Source organism: Lissotriton vulgaris, chromosome 6 (genome assembly GCF_964263255.1).
Source record: "Lissotriton vulgaris chromosome 6, aLisVul1.2, whole genome shotgun sequence".
NCBI classification, from domain to species: Eukaryota; Metazoa; Chordata; class Amphibia; order Caudata; family Salamandridae; genus Lissotriton; species Lissotriton vulgaris.
This window is the reverse complement of record NC_141694.1, coordinates 498,859,259-498,883,017: the sequence shown is the minus strand read 5'-3', so window position 1 is coordinate 498,883,017 and position 23,759 is coordinate 498,859,259. Positions and strand designations below refer to the sequence as shown.

The window sequence follows — 23,759 nt, the reverse complement described above, 5'->3', positions numbered from 1 at the left end:
CTATTCCTTTCAACCTTGAATTTTCTGTCTTTCCTTCCTTTCTTCCTTCTTAACTGCCTTCCACCCTCTTTCTTCTTTTCTTTCTTTCTTTCTTTCTTTCTTTCTTTCTTTCTTTCTTTCTTTCTTTCTTTCTTTCTTTCTTGCTTTCTTTCTTTCTTTCTTTCTTGCTTTCTTTCTTTCTTTCTTGCTTTCTTTCTTTCAGTCTTTTTCCTTTTCTTTCCACCTTCTCTTTCCTCTTTCTTCTTTCTTGTCTTCGACATTTTTTTCTTGCATTATTCCTTTGCTTCTTTCTTTTGTTATTCCTAGCATGAAAGCACACCCATATTAGTCTGAGTGGCCTGGTTTGCCGCTTAAACACTTCCTGTGAGTCTATGTTGTTTCTCCAACCTGGCTGTGCAACACACCTGGGTCGGAGAAACCTAAGTGCACATGCTTGTTTGACCGGCCTAAGACAGATGGCCAAACTGACATGCTCAATTTGTAGTGCACTTACCACCCCTCCCCCTGCCATGACCCCCCCCCCCCCTGCCCTGCCTAAGACTCTCTAGCTCAGTCAGCAGAAAAATACAATTATAATATTTTATTTTTCACTGATTGACTCAGTGAGGTGACGCTCCTTCACCATTATGGAGGAACTAAACCTGTAGGTATACCCTTCCATCGCCATTGGAATGGCTGGAAGGCTATTTTGCATCAGCAATCAGTAAATGAGGGGGTCGTTAGCTATAGATAAAAGGTTGTTTTATTTTCGGTCGTATCTCTTTTTCAAATGATTTTTGCAACACTCGCTCTCATACCTGTTGATATTTTACACAACACTGCCACTCAAAGCCATCGTCTTCTCAGATTTTTACGTACTTATGTCTGTACCGTGCATAATGGTCAAGTATTTTCCTAAAAGCATGCATGCTTTCAATGGGATATTTTGTATGTGTGGTTACTACTGACAGTATCAATGGTATTTTCTGGGAAAATATATTTACACAAGAGTCAAAACACAATGACGCTTCAGTGTATTTTTGCTACTTACCAAGTGATTTTAATTTGCAAAGCACATATTTTCATTTATATTGTGGCTCGATGCTGGCACAAACAAAATCTTGTGGGTTGTTTGTGCTCCTCATCCAGCCCCTAGTTAGAAGTTTACTTGTCTATGATGACAGTATACAGAGGGACATGGAGAAATGGAAAAAGATTACTCTTTGAAATATATTTCAGAACATGGGGCCTCATTTACAAAATTGTGATGCATTACAGCACAGCAAACCTTCCTGCTCTGCTGCAGTGCATGAAATAAAGGTCAGGAATGCGCTGTATCTACAAGATATGGTACAGTCCTTTACCTGTCCCCTGCGCTGGTGCACAAACAGCAGTCGAGCGCCAGCACAGACACCCTTGCATCATTTTGTAAGGGTGCATATTCTGGGGGGATGATTGTTTTTTGTAGTTCAAATATCTTTATTATTTTAGTTAAAAATAAACACATTTGCAATGCAGTAGCAAAACATAAAAATCTGAAGCAAATATATAATAATGAAGAATTGAAAAGGACTACATAACAAAGAACATCTGGTCTGAAATAAAAAGATATCAAAGTTATCACAAAAAAAAATGATCAGATAAATGTCATGATAGATAACAGGTATGACAAATCAATCAAATATTAAGTATAAATCCTAGGAAGATTGGACAGATGGAACATCTACATATATCATAGCAAAGTCATGTATGAGTTTGTATTCTGGGTAAATAGGATACATCAGCGAGGGGAAAGAAGTGAAAGAGGGGAAGAGAGAAAGAGGGAAAAGGAGGAAAGGATACTAGAGGGAAGGAAGAAGGATGAGATGGTGGGAGGGGACATCTGCTACACCTTTGAAAAATAAATTAAGACAAAGATTCAAAAAGATATTGAGCTACTAATCCACGAGAAGACTTATCTATATAATTAACTCAAGAATGCCATACACTACTAGCAATTGAAGGTGAATAATGTTTTTTTTCAAAAAAAGTATGAGGTTCACGAAGACTCCCACCAGGTATGGTAAGAAAGGAGATAAAAAGATTTCCATTCTGTGAGTATAATTTTGACTACAATGGGTAAGAGCAAATCTAAGAGCTCCAAATCGATACTGTCAATAGGTAAAGGGGTATCCAGCAAAATAATAGGTATAGAGAGAACTATAGGTGTGTTGAAGATTAATGCTAACATTTTTTAATAGGGCCCCAATTGGAGATTAAGAGCATATATTCAAAGAACATATGTTGATGGGTGCCTGGTACTGAGTTACATTTCCAACAAAGATCACGCGCTCATAATTTCAACTTGTGCAAACGAATCGGAGTCCAGTGTAAAAGATTCATAGTAAAGAATTTAGTTTGAATCAGTGAAGGAGCTAAGTGGGGCTCAATGATTAGAGCTGGAGACCCTGATGCAGAGGTCTAGCCCGGGACCAGGGTTCAATTCCCCGCCTCGGCGGGTCTTGGGCTCAAAATTCCACGGACCTGATAATTCTCGCCTCGGTGCCTATTTCAATCATGGAGACCCACTCTGCAACTCTGGGCAATAGCTTGCTTAATCTCCACAACGGCCCCCACAACGCTAAGGATGCCTGGCCTCCACCTTGGGGGTGCCCAGGAGTGGACGCCTCACAGGGAAAGCCAGGATGGGTTCCACAGCGGTATTCTTACAAGCACCTTGAGACCCTTGCGGGTGAGTAGTGCAATATACAAGTATCAATTTACATTACATAAAGAGAATTTCCCTATCAGTTGCAGGTATCCTGTGAAATATGTTTAAAAAAGCTGCCCTCAAAATAGTGAGACCATTTAACAGAAGTCACTATGGATTGTGACGGTAGAGGAGCAGAATTTGTTTTATAAATTTTAAAAGCGGTATGGCCTGAATGTACCCACATTGAAAGAGGTGAGTCAGTAACTGAATCTATAGAAAGGGGTATCTTGGAAATTTTGACTTTTAACTTAAGAATAGTATAAAATCCATTTTTTTACGATTATATTTTTTGGGTAAGAATGAGCAAGGAAGAGGATCATGATTAGTATCATAAGGTCTTTCACCAATCTGATGCCCTTGACGGCCCACGGAAGAGCGATGTTAAGTTCAGTGTCAGTAACAAGCTTAGGATTTGACCATAAAGATGTTCTTCATAACTTATGAATATGCTTCGAAACTTTCCGATCAATGTATTTCGATGCATTAACTGTATCTGATATTATACGCTGAGAGTGTGCTAATGTAATTTGTGAGGCTGTGAGCAGAGAAAGAGTGAAAAAGGGAGCACACAATTCTCGTTCTATAGAAGTCCATGGAGGTATTTTGTTGCAGTACTATTGAAAACCAAATTGCTCCCTGAGCCGCCAAGAAAGAAATCTGGTATAGATTCCAATCTGGGAGGTTACATGCTCAAAATATAGAGGGTTTCCTAAGATATTTGTAAGCAATTCTAGCTCCCTTATCATTCCTTGATGTGATTACGTCAATCTCATGAAAGAAAGAAGAAGCAAGCTTTATAGATAGCATAGAGGATAACAAAATAATGATTGGGGTTATGATCATTTTAAGAGTTTGTAACCTAACCCCATCAAGAATATATTTAGGAGATCAAGAGGACAAAAGAATCCTTAACTTTATTTATTATATGGGATTCATTATAAGTAACAGTAGCTGTAAGATTTTTACAGAACCAGATCCCCAGATATTTAATTCACGTAGATGGCCACTTAAAGCCTGAATCACCCAAGTGAGAAAGCAGACACAAAGAATTCAAAGGAAACAAATCAGTTTTCTCTTTGTTAAGAACATAGCCAGAAACAACCGAAAGCACGAATAAGATGAGAAATAAAAGGGACAGCTGATTCAATGTCTTTTGAAAAATAAGAACATCGTCAGAATAAGCAGCCTCTTTAAGTGTATGTGTTCCAAATTGAAATCCTTTAATGCCCGGGTTCAGATTAAGCAAGCAGAGAAGTGGAGAAGTGGATAAATAATAACAACAACGAGAGAGAGAGGGAAAGGACACTCTCGGTCCCCCACGAGGTAGTAATAAACAACAGAAGAGTGCCCACTTAAGGGTACAGGTGTCCAGCACAGAGACAAGGAAGGTTTTAATCTACCTGAATAGGAATTTCCCAGGGATTCTTTTTAAGCCCTCACTCACCACCCTGGGTGATGACATGCTTCATCATTGGGCCCACCAGGAGAAACCGAATGCCTCCCTGGTGTGCTGCGACGCCAGGTTACTGCGGAGCGGGGTTTTTTTGTGACAGAATGTGCAAAAAAGTGAGTTATATTAAAAAATACCAGCAGCTTTTACCACACAAAAACTTTATTCCGTGGTTAGCTGGGTATTGGTTAAAAGGTATGTGTAGGGAAATATACCAACTAGTGTGTTGGGTGTTTTCCCCTTATGAATTACAACGGGGTCAACATGTTTCTGCCCTTTAAGTGTACGTGTGTTACTGGGCATTCGTCAGGACCATGTAATTGTGTACCTCGGTGGTATAGGCGCGCTAAGGCCTACCCTAGCCAGGGGACGTGAAAGTTAAAAAACAGAATTATGTGTCAAAAAAAGGGGTGCAAAAAGAACAAACCAAAAAGGGGGTTCGAACTAAATTTAGCGAACCTGTGGTCTGCAAAAGATTGACAAACACACATGAGAAGACAAAACATAAAGGTTACTGAGTGGACTGGAGCGTCTTTCTGCTACTACTATATACGGAGTTCTGTGCTTGGACTAAGAATGAAAAGCGTGCCCAGGGTGAGATTTATAGGTATGTTAAGCCTGAAGCAGTGAAGGCCAGGCTGTCACAGGGCATCTGGCTTATCAGCAAAAAGAAAGGTCGCAATGCAGACAAACGTATCATTCGTGCTAATGTGATCAATGCGCCCAAAAAGTTGGACTGGTGACTATGTTGGACCCTAGCGGTTCAACCAGTATCTACAATTTAAAATGAATAAAAGAATAAAAATGACAAATTTCTCACTTGTGTGTTAAAAGATCCACACCTCATGGGTCTCGGGAGGGGGGTGGTGGCGACAGTGGCACACCCTAAAGGAGTGAAGGGACACAAACTTGCTTTAGCGATTTGAGCGATATTGGGAATACTTAGCTTGGTGTTAGGCAGGGCCTGATGGTATAAGCAGAGATCCTTACGCCCGCAACGCCAAACACCCGCTAGGCACCTAGCGCTCTCCTCGAACCGGACCCCGTGGATGGGTGTCCGGATAGCGAATGGCATAGATATACTCTCTCCCAGGTAAAGCGCGCGGAGTTGGGCGTCGCTTCCCGGGGAGGTAGGCGTGTCTGAGGTTAGGGGTGTGCCCAATCGCAGTCACAGACGAGAACGAGTCTTGGAATACAAGCCCTCGCGTTGTTATGGTGAACGATTGGACGCGTGTGTGTCAGTAGCCCGGTATGGAAAAACGTCAAACCCACAAACATTAGCGTTGTCATGGTGAGTGATTAGTTAATGTCTTACAGTGACAGGAAGTTTGTTCGTCGTAGACCATTACTGTTTAAAGACTCTGAACACACAAAGAGGGAGAGAGAAACTCATCGAGAAACAGAGAGTCAGAACTCTGAATGAGGAGGTCGTGGAGATCACGAGTGATGGATCAAAGGATCGAGACAGATTGTCGTTTCAGAACAGATGACCATGGGATCTGGTCGTTTAACCCATTGATGTGGGTACCTAACCTATAGACCCATCGTTGCTCTTTTTCGAAGAGGATGTTGGTGGTATTTCTCTCCGTGGTTACTTGCTCGATTATTGTCCATCTTAGATCATTGGGCGTATGGTGTTGTTGGAGAAAGTGTTCGCTCATTTTGGTTGCAGACTTATGACACCTTATATTGCTGCGGTGCTCGCAGATTCTTTGTCTGATTTTGCGTGTTGTCATCCCGATGTACCTTTTGGAACACGGACATGTTATCATATAGACGACGTTAGTCGAATTGCAATTAGTGTGGTTCTTCTGTGTCCATGTTCTCCCCGGTTCGAGTGACAGTTCCTTAGTATGCGTTGTAAGGTGACATACACTGCAGTTGGCACAAGGAAAGTGCCCTGTCACTGGTGGCAGGCCCCATGCTTCAGTGATGGATCTAGTAGTACCGGAGGTAGAAGTGTCGACCTTCGGACGTGTGCGAACCAAAGAGTCTTTAAGGCTTGTGCCTTTTTTGAAAGAAAAAAGAGGTTTTTCCCAATTTCTTTTATTGCTGTTTATGATTCTCCAGTGTTTGTTGACCGATTTCTTCATCGCATCCGAGATAGAGCTGTAAGTTGTTACGCAAGTTAAAGGTATTTCAGTTGGAGCTCTGATACTCTCTTCCAGTAAAGCCTCTCGTGGTTGATTCCTGGCGCGTTTGTTCCCCTTTTCCAGGATCTTTTTAGGGTAGCCACGTGTTTGTAGTTTTTTTGTCAGATCAGAGGCCTGGGATTTGTAGTCTTTAATGTCCGTACAATTTCTCCGTATTCGGAGATATTGCCCATATGGCAAATCTTCTCTCAACGGTCTTGGGTGAAAACTAGAAAAATCTAGAAGATTGTTTTTTGCCGTTGGTTTATAGTGGGTAGTTGTTTTCAAGGTGGTCCCACTTACAGAAATGTTGACATCAAGGAAAACGACTCTTTCCTTACTGAAATGGTTGGTAAACTTGAGATATGGATCTCGGGTGTTTATCCAAGTCAGGAATGTTTTTAGGATGTCTTCATCCCCTTTCCAGATTAACAGTATATCATCAATATACCTTTTCCATAAGGCAATTGATGGAAGGAAAGGGTTGTCTGCGGGCAGGATGTGTTTTACCTCAAAATCATAGACATACAATCCAGCTATGCTCGGAGCAAAAGTACTGCCCATAGATGTTCCGGTACTTTGTAGATAGAGCTCACCTTGATATTCAAAATAATTTCCTTTAAGGGCCATTGTGGCACACTGGACTAGAAACTCCTTTGGGGTTACATAGTTCCATTCGATGGAGTCTAGGGCTCTTTCCATGACCCTGAGGGTGTCGTCTTGCGGAATACTCGTATATAGACTCTCTATATCGAGTGTGACAAGGATGATTGAATTCTCTGAAAAGGTCACTTGGCCTAGCAGTTGTAGGAGGTTTTTGGTGTCTTTTAGGTACGTTTGGGTATTTTGTACCAATGGTTTAAGATAGAAATCACAGAATGTTGAGAGCGGTTCAAGAACCGAGCCAATCCCAGAGACAATTGGTCGTCCAGGTGGTGGGTTGATGTTTTTATGGGTTTTTGGTAAGGTATAGAAATACGGGACGACGCTCCCGCTGCCAGTGAGGAATGCCGCTTCGTGTTTTGAAATCTGGCCATTTTCTTCTGCTTCTTTTACGAGGTTGTGGATGTGTTCTTTCAACTCTGGTGTAGGGTCTACAGTTAGCCGTCTATAGTTAACTCTGTTGTCCAAAAGAGTGCGACAAGCTTTGTCGTAGTCAGGGGTGTTTTGTATCACTATCCCTCCTCCTTTGTCAGCTGGTTTGATTGTTATGCTCTTGTCATTTTTCAATTTCTCTAATGCCTGGAATTCTGCTGCTGAGAAATTTTTAAACGTGGTTGGTAATGGTAGTGATTCCATGTCATTATAGACCGCCTGTTCAAAGGCTGTTATTTCTGCTGGAATGCTGTGAGGCGGTGGAACGAAAGTCGACTTTAACCTGAAATTGGTATCGAATGCAGGAGGTTCAGTTTCAGTTTCTGTTCTGGCTTCGAAGAAGGCTTTCAACTTGAGTTTGCGGAAAAACTCGGCTAACTCGCAATGGAGTTTAAACTTATCCGGTCTCGCGGTAGGGACAAAGCCCAATCCTCGTTCTAGGACTCTCTCTTCCATTTGACTGAGAGATCTGTCGGATAGGTTGGTGATTAGACTCCTTGACCACTGGTGCTTGGTGTCACTGTTTTGCTCCGGGTATGGTCGCCCACTCGGTCCTCTGTTTGCCAGGTTACTCGTTGGTTCTGGTTGTTGTGGTTGTTGCCTCTTCTCCTTCCCCTTCCCCTCCCGCCTCTCTCTAAAAAAAATAATTACAACAAGGGGTGGTGATGGACAGAGTCTCTGAATTAAGCAGAAAGCTCTCACCCAGTCAAGAGATCAGGGCTAGATCCAACACCGTTTTTTAGCTCACTGCACCATCCCAGTTTCAGAACCTGGCTGTATGCAAATTAGTCTGTTCCTGTCCCAGTGCATGATGGGAACAGGGCAAACCAAACTACAAAAGCCAATTCTTACACTGGGAAGGAAACAAGCTCCCGGGGACCGGTTTCTGGCATTGCAGCCGTCTTCGGCCCGGTTTGCTTGAATCCTGATGGTGCAATGAGCAAGGGTCTCACATCTGAGAATACCCTTCCACGCTTAGGGTGGACAAAAATAATTACAACAAGGGGTGGTGATGGACAGAGTCTCTGAATTAAGCAAAAAGCTCTCACCCAGTCAAGAGATCAGGGCTAGATCCAACACCGTTTTTTAGCTCACTGCACCATCCCAGTTTCAGAACCTGGCTGTATGCAAATTAGTCTGTTCCTGTCCCAGTGCATGATGGGAACAGGGCAAACCAAACTACAAAAGCCAATTCTTACACTGGGAAGGAAACAAGCTCCCGGGGACCGGTTTCTGGCATTGCAGCCGTCTTCGGCCCGGTTTGCTTGAATCCTGATGGTGCAATGAGCAAGGGTCTCACATCTGAGAATACCCTTCCACGCTTAGGGTGGACAAAAATAATTACAACAAGGGGTGGTGATGGACAGAGTCTCTGAATTAAGCAGAAAGCTCTCACCCAGTCAAGAGATCAGGGCTAGATCCAACACCGTTTTTTAGCTCACTGCACCATCCCAGTTTCAGAACCTGGCTGTATGCAAATTAGTCTGTTCCTGTCCCAGTGCATGATGGGAACAGGGCAAACCAAACTACAAAAGCCAATTCTTACACTGGGAAGGAAACAAGCTCCCGGGGACCGGTTTCTGGCATTGCAGCCGTCTTCGGCCCGGTTTGCTTGAATCCTGATGGTGCAATGAGCAAGGGTCTCACATCTGAGAATACCCTTCCACGCTTAGGGTGGACAAAAATAATTACAACAAGGGGTGGTGATGGACAGAGTCTCTGAATTAAGCAGAAAGCTCTCACCCAGTCAAGAGATCAGGGCTAGATCCAACACCGTTTTTTAGCTCACTGCACCATCCCAGTTTCAGAACCTGGCTGTATGCAAATTAGTCTGTTCCTGTCCCAGTGCATGATGGGAACAGGGCAAACCAAACTACAAAAGCCAATTCTTACACTGGGAAGGAAACAAGCTCCCGGGGACCGGTTTCTGGCATTGCAGCCGTCTTCGGCCCGGTTTGCTTGAATCCTGATGGTGCAATGAGCAAGGGTCTCACATCTGAGAATACCCTTCCACGCTTAGGGTGGACAAAAATAATTACAACAAGGGGTGGTGATGGACAGAGTCTCTGAATTAAGCAGAAAGCTCTCACCCAGTCAAGAGATCAGGGCTAGATCCAACACCGTTTTTTAGCTCACTGCACCATCCCAGTTTCAGAACCTGGCTGTATGCAAATTAGTCTGTTCCTGTCCCAGTGCATGATGGGAATAGGGCAAACCAAACTACAAAAGCCAATTCTTACACTGGGAAGGAAACAAGCTCCCGGGGACCGGTTTCTGGCATTGCAGCCGTCTTCGGCCCGGTTTGCTTGAATCCTGATGGTGCAATGAGCAAGGGTCTCACATCTGAGAATACCCTTCCACGCTTAGGGTGGACAAAAATAATTACAACAAGGGGTGGTGATGGACAGAGTCTCTGAATTAAGCAGAAAGCTCTCACCCAGTCAAGAGATCAGGGCTAGATCCAACACCGTTTTTTAGCTCACTGCACCATCCCAGTTTCAGAACCTGGCTGTATGCAAATTAGTCTGTTCCTGTCCCAGTGCATGATGGGAACAGGGCAAACCAAACTACAAAAGCCAATTCTTACACTGGGAAGGAAACAAGCTCCCGGGGACCGGTTTCTGGCATTGCAGCCGTCTTCGGCCCGGTTTGCTTGAATCCTGATGGTGCAATGAGCAAGGGTCTCACATCTGAGAATACCCTTCCACGCTTAGGGTGGACAAAAATAATTACAACAAGGGGTGGTGATGGACAGAGTCTCTGAATTAAGCAGAAAGCTCTCACCCAGTCAAGAGATCAGGGCTAGATCCAACACCGTTTTTTAGCTCACTGCACCATCCCAGTTTCAGAACCTGGCTGTATGCAAATTAGTCTGTTCCTGTCCCAGTGCATGATGGGAACAGGGCAAACCAAACTACAAAAGCCAATTCTTACACTGGGAAGGAAACAAGCTCCCGGGGACCGGTTTCTGGCATTGCAGCCGTCTTCGGCCCGGTTTGCTTGAATCCTGATGGTGCAATGAGCAAGGGTCTCACATCTGAGAATACCCTTCCACGCTTAGGGTGGACAAAAATAATTACAACAAGGGGTGGTGATGGACAGAGTCTCTGAATTAAGCAGAAAGCTCTCACCCAGTCAAGAGATCAGGGCTAGATCCAACACCGTTTTTTAGCTCACTGCACCATCCCAGTTTCAGAACCTGGCTGTATGCAAATTAGTCTGTTCCTGTCCCAGTGCATGATGGGAACAGGGCAAACCAAACTACAAAAGCCAATTCTTACACTGGGAAGGAAACAAGCTCCCGGGGACCGGTTTCTGGCATTGCAGCCGTCTTCGGCCCGGTTTGCTTGAATCCTGATGGTGCAATGAGCAAGGGTCTCACATCTGAGAATACCCTTCCACGCTTAGGGTGGACAAAAATAATTACAACAAGGGGTGGTGATGGACAGAGTCTCTGAATTAAGCAGAAAGCTCTCACCCAGTCAAGAGATCAGGGCTAGATCCAACACCGTTTTTTAGCTCACTGCACCATCCCAGTTTCAGAACCTGGCTGTATGCAAATTAGTCTGTTCCTGTCCCAGTGCATGATGGGAACAGGGCAAACCAAACTACAAAAGCCAATTCTTACACTGGGAAGGAAACAAGCTCCCGGGGACCGGTTTCTGGCATTGCAGCCGTCTTCGGCCCGGTTTGCTTGAATCCTGATGGTGCAATGAGCAAGGGTCTCACATCTGAGAATACCCTTCCACGCTTAGGGTGGACAAAAATAATTACAACAAGGGGTGGTGATGGACAGAGTCTCTGAATTAAGCAGAAAGCTCTCACCCAGTCAAGAGATCAGGGCTAGATCCAACACCGTTTTTTAGCTCACTGCACCATCCCAGTTTCAGAACCTGGCTGTATGCAAATTAGTCTGTTCCTGTCCCAGTGCATGATGGGAACAGGGCAAACCAAACTACAAAAGCCAATTCTTACACTGGGAAGGAAACAAGCTCCCGGGGACAGGTTTCTGGCATTGCAGCCATCTTCGGCCCGGTTTGCTTGAATCCTGATGGTGCAATGAGCAAGGGTCTCACATCTGAGAATACCCTTCCACGCTTAGGGTGGACAAAAATAATTACAACAAGGGGTGGTGATGGACAGAGTCTCTGAATTAAGCAGAAAGCTCTCACCCAGTCAAGAGATCAGGGCTAGATCCAACACCGTTTTTTAGCTCACTGCACCATCCCAGTTTCAGAACCTGGCTGTATGCAAATTAGTCTGTTCCTGTCCCAGTGCATGATGGGAACAGGGCAAACCAAACTACAAAAGCCAATTCTTACACTGGGAAGGAAACAAGCTCCCGGGGACCGGTTTCTGGCATTGCAGCCGTCTTCGGCCCGGTTTGCTTGAATCCTGATGGTGCAATGAGCAAGGGTCTCACATCTGAGAATACCCTTCCACGCTTAGGGTGGACAAAAATAATTACAACAAGGGGTGGTGATGGACAGAGTCTCTGAATTAAGCAGAAAGCTCTCACCCAGTCAAGAGATCAGGGCTAGATCCAACACCGTTTTTTAGCTCACTGCACCATCCCAGTTTCAGAACCTGGCTGTATGCAAATTAGTCTGTTCCTGTCCCAGTGCATGATGGGAACAGGGCAAACCAAACTACAAAAGCCAATTCTTACACTGGGAAGGAAACAAGCTCCCGGGGACCGGTTTCTGGCATTGCAGCCGTCTTCGGCCCGGTTTGCTTGAATCCTGATGGTGCAATGAGCAAGGGTCTCACATCTGAGAATACCCTTCCACGCTTAGGGTGGACAAAAATAATTACAACAAGGGGTGGTGATGGACAGAGTCTCTGAATTAAGCAGAAAGCTCTCACCAAGTCAAGAGATCAGGGCTAGATCCAACACCGTTTTTTAGCTCACTGCACCATCCCAGTTTCAGAACCTGGCTGTATGCAAATTAGTCTGTTCCTGTCCCAGTGCATGATGGGAACAGGGCAAACCAAACTACAAAAGCCAATTCTTACACTGGGAAGGAAACAAGCTCCCGGGGACCGGTTTCTGGCATTGCAGCCGTCTTCGGCCCGGTTTGCTTGAATCCTGATGGTGCAATGAGCAAGGGTCTCACATCTGAGAATACCCTTCCACGCTTAGGGTGGACAAAAATAATTACAACAAGGGGTGGTGATGGACAGAGTCTCTGAATTAAGCAGAAAGCTCTCACCCAGTCAAGAGATCAGGGCTAGATCCAACACCGTTTTTTAGCTCACTGCACCATCCCAGTTTCAGAACCTGGCTGTATGCAAATTAGTCTGTTCCTGTCCCAGTGCATGATGGGAACAGGGCAAACCAAACTACAAAAGCCAATTCTTACACTGGGAAGGAAACAAGCTCCCGGGGACCGGTTTCTGGCATTGCAGCCGTCTTCGGCCCGGTTTGCTTGAATCCTGATGGTTCAATGAGCAAGGGTCTCACATCTGAGAATACCCTTCCACGCTTAGGGTGGACAAAAATAATTACAACAAGGGGTGGTGATGGACAGAGTCTCTGAATTAAGCAGAAAGCTCTCACTCAGTCAAGAGATCAGGGCTAGATCCAACACCGTTTTTTAGCTCACTGCACCATCCCAGTTTCAGAACCTGGCTGTATGCAAATTAGTCTGTTCCTGTCCCAGTGCATGATGGGAACAGGGCAAACCAAACTACAAAAGCCAATTCTTACACTGGGAAGGAAACAAGCTCCCGGGGACCGGTTTCTGGCATTGCAGCCGTCTTCGGCCCGGTTTGCTTGAATCCTGATGGTGCAATGAGCAAGGGTCTCACATCTGAGAATACCCTTCCACGCTTAGGGTGGACAAAAATAATTACAACAAGGGGTGGTGATGGACAGAGTCTCTGAATTAAGCAGAAAGCTCTCACCCAGTCAAGAGATCAGGGCTAGATCCAACACCGTTTTTTAGCTCACTGCACCATCCCAGTTTCAGAACCTGGCTGTATGCAAATTAGTCTGTTCCTGTCCCAGTGCATGATGGGAACAGGGCAAACCAAACTACAAAAGCCAATTCTTACACTGGGAAGGAAACAAGCTCCCGGGGACCGGTTTCTGGCATTGCAGCCGTCTTCGGCCCGGTTTGCTTGAATCCTGATGGTGCAATGAGCAAGGGTCTCACATCTGAGAATACCCTTCCACGCTTAGGGTGGACAAAAATAATTACAACAAGGGGTGGTGATGGACAGAGTCTCTGAATTAAGCAGAAAGCTCTCACCCAGTCAAGAGATCAGGGCTAGATCCAACACCGTTTTTTAGCTCACTGCACCATCCCAGTTTCAGAACCTGGCTGTATGCAAATTAGTCTGTTCCTGTCCCAGTGCATGATGGGAACAGGGCAAACCAAACTACAAAAGCCAATTCTTACACTGGGAAGGAAACAAGCTCCCGGGGACCGGTTTCTGGCATTGCAGCCGTCTTCGGCCCGGTTTGCTTGAATCCTGATGGTGCAATGAGCAAGGGTCTCACATCTGAGAATACCCTTCCACGCTTAGGGTGGACAAAAATAATTACAACAAGGGGTGGTGATGGACAGAGTCTCTGAATTAAGCAGAAAGCTCTCACCCAGTCAAGAGATCAGGGCTAGATCCAACACCGTTTTTAGCTCACTGCACCATCCCAGTTTCAGAACCTGGCTGTATGCAAATTAGTCTGTTCCTGTCCCAGTGCATGATGGGAACAGGGCAAACCAAACTACAAAAGCCAATTCTTACACTGGGAAGGAAACAAGCTCCCTGCTCCATCAGGATTCAAGCAAGCCGGGCCGAAGACGGCTGAAATGCCAGAAACCGGTCCCCGGTAGCTTGTCTCCTTTCTGGTAAAGAATTGGCTTGGTAGTTTAGTCTGCCCTGTTCCCATGATGCACTGGGCCAGGGACAGACTGATTTGCATATAGCCAGGTTCTGAGCTGGGATGGGGCAGTGAGATAAATAACGGTGATGGATCAAGCCCTGATCTTTGGACTGGGTAAGAGTGGTCTGCTCAATTCAGACACTCTGTTCATCACCACCCCCTTTTGTAAATCGATTTTGGCCACTATAGGTGTGGCAGGGTATACTCAGACATGAGTCCCTTTCTCACTGCTCCATCAGGATTCAAGCAAGCCGGGCCGAAGACGGCTGAAATGCCAGAAACCGGTCCCCGGTAGCTTGTCTCCTTTCTGGTAAAGAATTGGCTTGGTAGTTTAGTCTGCCCTGTTCCCATGATGCACTGGGCCAGGGACAGACTGATTTGCATATAGCCAGGTTCTGAGCTGGGATGGGGCAGTGAGATGAATAACGGTGATGGATCAAGCCCTGATCTTTGGACTGGGTAAGAGTGGTCTGCTCAATTCAGACACTCTGTTCATCACCACCCCCTTTTGTAAATCGATTTTGGCCACTATAGGTGTGGCAGGGTATACTCAGACATGAGTCCCTTTCTCACTGCTCCATCAGGATTCAAGCAAGCCGGGCCGAAGACGGCTGAAATGCCAGAAACCGGTCCCCGGTAGCTTGTCTCCTTTCTGGTAAAGAATTGGCTTGGTAGTTTAGTCTGCCCTGTTCCCATGATGCACTGGGCCAGGGACAGACTGATTTGCATATAGCCAGGTTCTGAGCTGGGATGGGGCAGTGAGATAAATAACGGTGATGGATCAAGCCCTGATCTTTGGACTGGGTAAGAGTGGTCTGCTCAATTCAGACACTCTGTTCATCACCACCCCCTTTTGTAAATCGATTTTGGCCACTATAGGTGTGGCAGGGTATACTCAGACATGAGTCCCTTTCTCACTGCTCCATCAGGATTCAAGCAAGCCGGGCCGAAGACGGCTGAAATGCCAGAAACCGGTCCCCGGTAGCTTGTCTCCTTTCTGGTAAAGAATTGGCTTGGTAGTTTAGTCTGCCCTGTTCCCATGATGCACTGGGCCAGGGACAGACTGATTTGCATATAGCCAGGTTCTGAGCTGGGATGGGGCAGTGAGATAAATAACGGTGATGGATCAAGCCCTGATCTTTGGACTGGGTAAGAGTGGTCTGCTCAATTCAGACACTCTGTTCATCACCACCCCCTTTTGTAAATCTCTCTAAAAAAGGCATCTGGTGTTGATGGTGTTGGGGGTAATGGGGCTGCATGTAGGGATTCCATCCCATTAGGGGAAATGGAGCATGCTGGGGGAACATGAAGGGAGGTGGACCATTTCCTGGCGGTCCAAACTGTGCCCAACCGGGTGGTTGGTTATGAAAATTCGCCCTGCCCCTTCCACCTCTGCGTCCTCTCTGTTTGTGAGAGTGGTTGCTTGAGTTGCTACTATTGGAAGAATCGCTGTCAGTGTCATCTGACTTGTTGGAGTCCCTCCGAGGTGGCACGTACTCAGGTTCAGAGTAGGGGTAAACTGTCTTGAATTCAAATTTTTTTAAATCTTTCTGGAATTTTGTTATTTTGGACTGCATAAGAGATTCCTTGTAATCCGTCATCTCTTTATTGATTTCCTCCAGCTTCTTTTTGTAACCAGTAATTGTGGCTTTGAAATGTGATTCTGTTTGCTGGATTTCAACCATAAGTGCTTCAGATAAACGGAGAGCTGTTTTTATAATGAGCACCAGCCAGTCACGGGTGCAGTGCCAGGCAATCATTGCCCATTCTTTCCGGAATGTGGCGTCGTTGAGGAATATTCGCAGGGCATTGGTTACTATTAGTCCCTTTGGTGCAGTGTTAGATGTCAAGTAGTGTTTCAAGATGGTGCCATGAAGGATAGTTCTGATGCGATCTCGTTTCTGCTCTGTGAGTTTCTCCCATTCAGCTGTATGGGAAATAGCTTGGGATATTCCTGGGTCCGCAAAAAGGTTAGGATCAGCTAGAAGTTCGTCCACCTCTTGCTCTGTAAAGGTGAGACCGAAATTTGCCATGTCTAAAAAGAGATATTGGTAACGTAATGACGTCACCAAAGGAGAAAAAGTTTTTTAAACTCTCACAGCTGCGCGCTGCTAGAACAATAACAACAACGAGAGAGAGAGGGAAAGGACACTCTCGGTCCCCCACGAGGTAGTAATAAACAACAGAAGAGTGCCCACTTAAGGGTACAGGTGTCCAGCACAGAGACAAGGAAGGTTTTAATCTACCTGAATAGGAATTTCCCAGGGATTCTTTTTAAGCCCTCACTCACCACCCTGGGTGATGACATGCTTCATCATTGGGCCCACCAGGAGAAACCGAATGCCTCCCTGGTGTGCTGCGACGCCAGGTTACTGCGGAGCGGGGTTTTTTTGTGACAGAATGTGCAAAAAAGTGAGTTATATTAAAAAATACCAGCAGCTTTTACCACACAAAAACTTTATTCCGTGGTTAGCTGGGTATTGGTTAAAAGGTATGTGTAGGGAAATATACCAACTAGTGTGTTGGGTGTTTTCCCCTTATGAATTACAACGGGGTCAACATGTTTCTGCCCTTTAAGTGTACGTGTGTTACTGGGCATTCGTCAGGACCATGTAATTGTGTACCTCGGTGGTATAGGCGCGCTAAGGCCTACCCTAGCCAGAGGACGTGAAAGTTAAAAAACAGAATTATGTGTCAAAAAAAGGGGTGCAAAAAGAACAAACCAAAAAGGGGGTTCGAACTAAATTTAGCGAACCTGTGGTCTGCAAAAGATTGACAAACACACATGAGAAGACAAAACATAAAGGTTACTGAGTGGACTGGAGCATCTTTCTGCTACTACTATATACGGAGTTCTGTGCTTGGACTAAGAATGAAAAGCGTGCCCAGGGTGAGATTTATAGGTATGTTAAGCCTGAAGCAGTGAAGGCCAGGCTGTCACAGGGCATCCAGCTTATCAGCAAAAAGAAAGGTCGCAATGCAGACAAACGTATCATTCGTGCTAATGTGATCAATGCGCCCAAAAAGTTGGACTGGTGACTATGTTGGACCCTAGCGGTTCAACCAGTATCTACAATTTAAAATGAATAAAAGAATAAAAATGACAAATTTCTCACTTGTGTGTTAAAAGATCCACACCTCATGGGTCTCGGGAGGGGGGTGGTGGCGACAGTGGCACACCCTAAAGGAGTGAAGGGACACAAACTTGCTTTAGCGATTTGAGCGATATTGGGAATACTTAGCTTGGTGTTAGGCAGTGCCTGATGGTATAAGCAGAGATCCTTACGCCCGCAACGCCAAACACCCGCTAGGCACCTAGCGCTCTCCTCGAACCGGACCCCGTGGATGGGTGTCCGGATAGCGAATGGCATAGATATACTCTCTCCCAGGTAAAGCGCGCGGAGTTGGGCGTCGCTTCCCGGGGAGGTAGGCGTGTCTGAGGTTAGGGGTGTGCCCAATCGCAGTCACGGACGAGAACGAGTCTTGTCTCTGTGCTGGACACCTGTACCCTTAAGTGGGCACTCTTCTGAAGTGGATAAATAGACAAAAGAAAAAGAAGGGGGAAAGTTGGCATCCTTGTCTAGTGCCCTGGCAAAGATTTAAAAAGGAGGACATACAGCACGAATTTGATATAAAAAAAAGGGGTGAAGTTATGGTACTATGGGGGGGGGTGATTTTAATTGTACACTGTGTAAAAAGGGTCAGAAGGGTATTTGCGGCCTGATGTTGGAACAGGATATTAACTTGACGCATTTTGAACATACCCAACTAGGTGACTCATTAAATGAGATGATTTTTAATTTTGATTTTGGTTTTACAAATGAGTTAGCCTACCACACAATGCCATTTGTTCCAACTTTTGTGGGGCGGGGGGCTTCGTCTATTATTGATTTTAGTTTGTGTACACGGTGAAGTGTGGCTCACGGTGTAGAGCAGGCAGACCCGGAAGCTGAGGTCAGACCCGGGACCAGGGTTCAATTCCCGACGCGGCAGGGTCTTGAGCTCAAATGTCCACGGACTCGATAATTCTCGCTTCGGTGCCTACTCTAATCATGGGTTCTCACTCTGCAACTCTGGGCATTAAGCTTGCTTAATCTCCACAACGGCCCCCCTGCGGCGGGATGCCTGGCTTTCACCTTGGGGATGCCCTGTAGGGGCTATCTCACAGGGAAAAGCCAGGACGGGTTCCCAAGGCAAGCGCCGGGAAACCTCCGGGTAGCTGTGCGCTCAATAAATGCAATAATAATAATAATAATAATAGCTCTGTGGGTAGATTGATTAGCTCTAGTATTATGGATTTACCATTGAGTGACCACTACCCACAGGTAGTAAAAATGGAGAACCTATTTGCTGCACCCGATCATATAGTAGATTCCAAGCTTATGGTGCAGGATGTGAAGCTAGGTACCCAAAATGGTTATAGCCTTTAGATGGAGTAGGGTGGTCCCGGTTGATTTTTTGTCCAAACTACTGAATAAGTGTATGAGTAGCTTTTTGATCTGTTTGAATGAACATGCCGAGAGTAATGAAATCTTAACCCATTTTATATTCATCTCTACCACAATTAAGGAGGCGTTGTGGGTTGCATGGAAAAACTCCCTAAAGTCTAATAGGAAATGGTTCGACAAGAAGTGCACTAAAGCCTTGACAAAGCATAGACATGCGATTCACAAAAGACCAAGGGATGCAACCCTAATTAGAAATTCGAGGAGGGACTATAACATAGTACTGAAGGACAGGAAGGTCTCGATAAAAAGGGAGGCTTGGGACGAATTATGTGCGGCGTCACAATCAAAGGATCCGGCTGCTTTTTGGAGGGTTATTAACACCCCCCTCCTATATGAAAAAAAGGCTCGCATGGAAATCGCCGTCCCAGAAGATGAGTGGGTGGCTCACTTTTCCTCCCTTTATAGGGCTGTGGAACCAGTCTGTGATACAGGCCAGGACCCTATGCTGTTAAATTTAGATACATCTAAAGTCTTGGTTGTAACCCTTCCTGAAGTTCTTGCAAGCTTGAAGGCAACTAAGGGGGGTAAGGCGGCTGGACCAGATGGTATACCAGCAGACCTCTATAAGGCCAATACCGAATTATGGGGGCCATTGCTAGTCCAGCTTTTTAATGTTGCTTTGGCAAAAGGTCTAATTCCTACTTGGTTTACATCGATTATAGTCCCAATCTTCAAGAAAGGTGACAGGCAGAATTGCACGTGCTACAGGCCAATTTCTTTATTGGACTCTTCCATAAAAATCTTGGGGAGAGTGGTTTTAGTTAAGCTGCAAAGCTGGGCAGAAGATAATGGGGTGCTAAGTGATTTTCAATTTGGGTTCCAAAGGGGTTTAGGGACTATAGAGCAAGGATTGAATCTGTTTATCTTGCAACAGAAGTATATAAGGGTTAAAAAACAACGTCTATACCTCACTTTTGTTGATTTATCGTCAGCTTTTGACTGTGTGTCACACAATAAATTATGGGCAATTATGGCCGAACTGGGGGTAGACAATGCTATTATATGCTTCTTGAGAGATCTATATTCCGGGGCCACTGCAAGTGTCCGACATGGGAAAGATGGAGAATGCAGTAGACAATTTGGGATTGGTCGGGGTGTACGCCAAGGGTGCGTTTTAGCCCCCTTTTTATTTTTGTTATACATAAATGGTTTGGAGAATCGCCTCGTGCAGGAGGGTAGGGACATGCCTATGGTGGGTGGGAGGCCTGTCCCTGCCCTGATGTACGCTGACTATGCTGTTTTGATGGCACGCACCCCAATGGCACTACAAATTTTGGTCACATCTTTTTTTAGTTTCATGCTTGGCTTAGACTTGAAAATTAATTGCTCCAAAACTTTGTCTATGTATTGTGGGTCAAGAACAAGCAAGCATTTGAAGCCAATTTTTATAAATTCCAATCCCTTAGAAAAGACCTCCACCTTCCCATATCTGGGAATTTTGTTTCATGAAAGCAGCTCATGGACTACCGCGATTCATGCCAGATCTCTGTTATTTTCCAAAACTATCATGGCCTTACAATGTTTTATGAAAAAATTAGGAAAAAAACCCATAAAGGAAATCTTAACTATTTATAAGGCGACTTGTTTACCTGTAGCTACCTATGGATCAGGTTTGTGGGGTTACTCAAATATTACTTCAATTCAAACTATGGAAAATAAGTTTTTACGTCACGTCTTGTCCGTGCCTGAAAGTACTGCGACTATGATATGCCACGCTGAATTGGGAGTGCTTTATGTTACTGATACGATTAAGATTCAGCCAATCCTTCTTTGGCACAGGGTTTGGACAAACGATGAATGTGTGGTAAACCGGGCTATTTTAAAGGACATTTTAGCATTGGACAACATTAATGATTTCAAATGGATATGCTATGTCAGAAACTTTCTCGAAGAATTAAGTTGTGCCCAATACTTTGAGGATCCGCTATCAATGGCATACATATCAAGAAAAGACCTGAAAAATGTGTGTATTGCCTATCTCAGGGACAAAAGATATTTAGAGGAGGCGAGAAAAAAGACTGTTTCTGCCCATCAGGACATTTTATGTGGAGAGAAACTGCAGCCATATTTATCATTGTATATGTCCAACCATGAACGTTTCCTTTTAACCCGGTTTAGACTTAACATTGTTTTTAGGCTATTATCCTTTCCTGTGATGAATTGCTGGTCGAAAGATTTATGTTTTTGTCCATGTGATGATGTGTCCCCACAATCTGATATACATATTTTATTCTTTTGTAAATTTAATACTTTTTTCCGAAAGAAACTTATCATCTTTATTCTTAAAGATTTAAATGTATACAGATGTCGCTTAGCGTTTTTAGAGTGTCAGAAAATGGAAACTGTTTTAATGGTAGCCTCACTTGCTGAATTTTTTAAATCAGTTTTTAAGTGTCGTAAATCGATCCAAATGAATTAATTTGTTATGCTGTATATATGCACTTAATTTTGGTGTCTTTTCTTTTGTGTGATTTTAAATAATGTCTACTTGACCCCTTTGTAAATTGTACCTTTTCATGCTTCTTTTATGGTTATTCTTTGCTTTTTAAACGAATAAAGTATTTGAATCTGAATCTGGTCTTTACTTTAGTGGAATGTCTTTAAGTATCTTATTTATTGCACACCAAAAATTTGTGTCATCTAAATTTGGAGCATATGTATTCATAACATATAGGTCATCCGAATCATTAGTTAGACGAGTAAGTATGTAACAATGTTCAGCTGCAACTATAGACAAACCAGATCTCCTAGAGATAAGAGTAATAACCCCTTTTTCCTTCCCAGAAGCCTCAGAGCATGTAGCATCTAGTACCCAGGCTTTGCTCATAAGAAGAGCCTCTTTAAAGCCTATCTTTGCCTCTTGAAGCAAGACCAAGTCTCCACATAAACTCTTACAGTAATCTTGAATCTTATCTCTCTTAACAGGGTGATTTAAACCCCAAACATTAAGGGAGACTACATTTATACCGGACATTGATATAGATAGACTATAGATTATGAATACTTCTGGTGAAAGACTATATTAGTAGATAAAATATACTTTAAGACCAAAAGAAGTGAAGCAGATGTCCCAATATTAAGGTGAGGATAGAGGAGAGTATTGAAGAGTAGGGAAAAGAAATGAGGGTTCAACTTCACTCCAGAAAAGTACGGAGCAATATTGAGACCCAACCCCACCAGGGGATGTCTGTAGTAAATATGTTGCATGGGGAAACAACGTGGATTACCAACAGCAGAGACTACTATCAACGGTGTGACAACTCGAGTATGAACAAACTGCAGAGCAGAGGAGCAAATGTTACCAACCATATAACCATATCAAATGCATCACATTGGTATGAGGTTAGGCAACAGGGGACTGAATAATTAATATATAAATAAAACGTCTACAAGGAGATGAAAATTGTTAACCAAACAAAGCATAGCTGTAATAGCATTGTGATTCCAGCGTTTACCTATTTCAATCCAACCATAAAGTTCATGCTAAGAACTTCCAAATTGATGTGTACAATATATGTAAAATAATGGTCCAATAATCAAGTTAGAACAGACTATAAGCATAAATAGTAAAGATGTATCTCATAAATATCATAACATTAATTGTAGCCTTAATATCAGAGCAGCACAAATATATAAAATATTAGAAAAACATTAGTAGACAATAACGTAGTTCATTGGCGATCAGTGAAGTTAATAAATAATATATAGCTTATAGACAAACTTCCAGAAAGACAGGAAACATGGAAAAAGGACAAAAGATAAGAGATAGAATACTTATCTATCGCAAAGAAACAAAAAAGCAAGGTTTAGAATAAAAGAAGAATTACAGAAATAATGTCCTTAAATTAGAACAAAGTATTAGAGAGAAAGAAAATAAATAGAATAAATGTAAATGAAATGTCAGCTATGAGATGATATATCATAAGCAAACAAATCCTAATTGAAACAGCATAGAAAATCCAGCTTATATATACTTCACCTAAAAATACAGATTAATTCAAATAAAGTCCAAATTGATATGTACAATATTAAAAATATTACCAATATTATAAAATAAGTAATAGCAGACAAAGGGCAATAATTAATAAATATGCATCTGAGAATGATATTGCAAAGCAAAAGAGAGATATAAAAAAATAGGAGCCCATTGGTAGAGAATAACCTATTTCATTGATGACCAATGAGGTAACCAAAGAATATATAGCATATACACAAACTCATAAAGGAAGGGAGCAAAGGATAAAGGAAAGCAGTTGAATGCCTACCTGTAACAAAGGAGTTATAAAAAAGAGGTATAGGAATAATAAGAAAATATTTCAGAAACTTAATCATTCAACTAGAACAACCATATCGGCTAGGAATACCAACTTAATACAAGACATATCTATAGGAGTATTATCATAGGAAGAACGGAATACAACTTAAGACACTGCATGGTACTGTGTAAAATATCAATTAGCAGAGTCTGGCTTATCCATAGCATGAGAAGCATCAGCATAGTTACAGCAAGATGTATTATAATCTCGAATGTAAGCAAACATGCAACAAGTGCTGCAGGTAAACATACAATAGGCACATCTTAGACAAGGGTATATGGAATTTGATAAATATATGAGTGTACAATGGCATGACCAAATACTATTCAACAGCAGAAGGAAAATGGTTATATGAAAAACAAGGAAGCAGACCAGGTCATCCTATACAGGTAACTAGGAACGCAAAGTACCAGGAAGAGAATCTGAGTTCATCTGGGATTCAGATTGATTATCCAAGAAAGCAGAAAGGTCTGTATGTTCATAAATAATCTGTGGAAGGCCTTATCTGGAATCTTGAGGGTCCAGAAAAAGAAAAAGAAATCCAATGTCAGTGAGCCTTCTGCATAGGTAGAGGAAGCCTTTGTGATGAATTACGGTGTCTCTAGCAAAGTCTTGCAAAATAGAAATTTTATGACCTT

The 23,759-nt window shown here is 43.6% G+C and overlaps 1 protein-coding gene across 1 annotated transcript in view; it reads right to left on the bottom strand.

Annotated features, from left to right (window-relative positions):
• The window catches only part of LOC147707489 (CD109 antigen-like), a 943,435-nt gene that overhangs the window by 202,133 nt on the left and 717,543 nt on the right, over window positions 1–23,759 (bottom strand). The window lies entirely within an intron of this gene.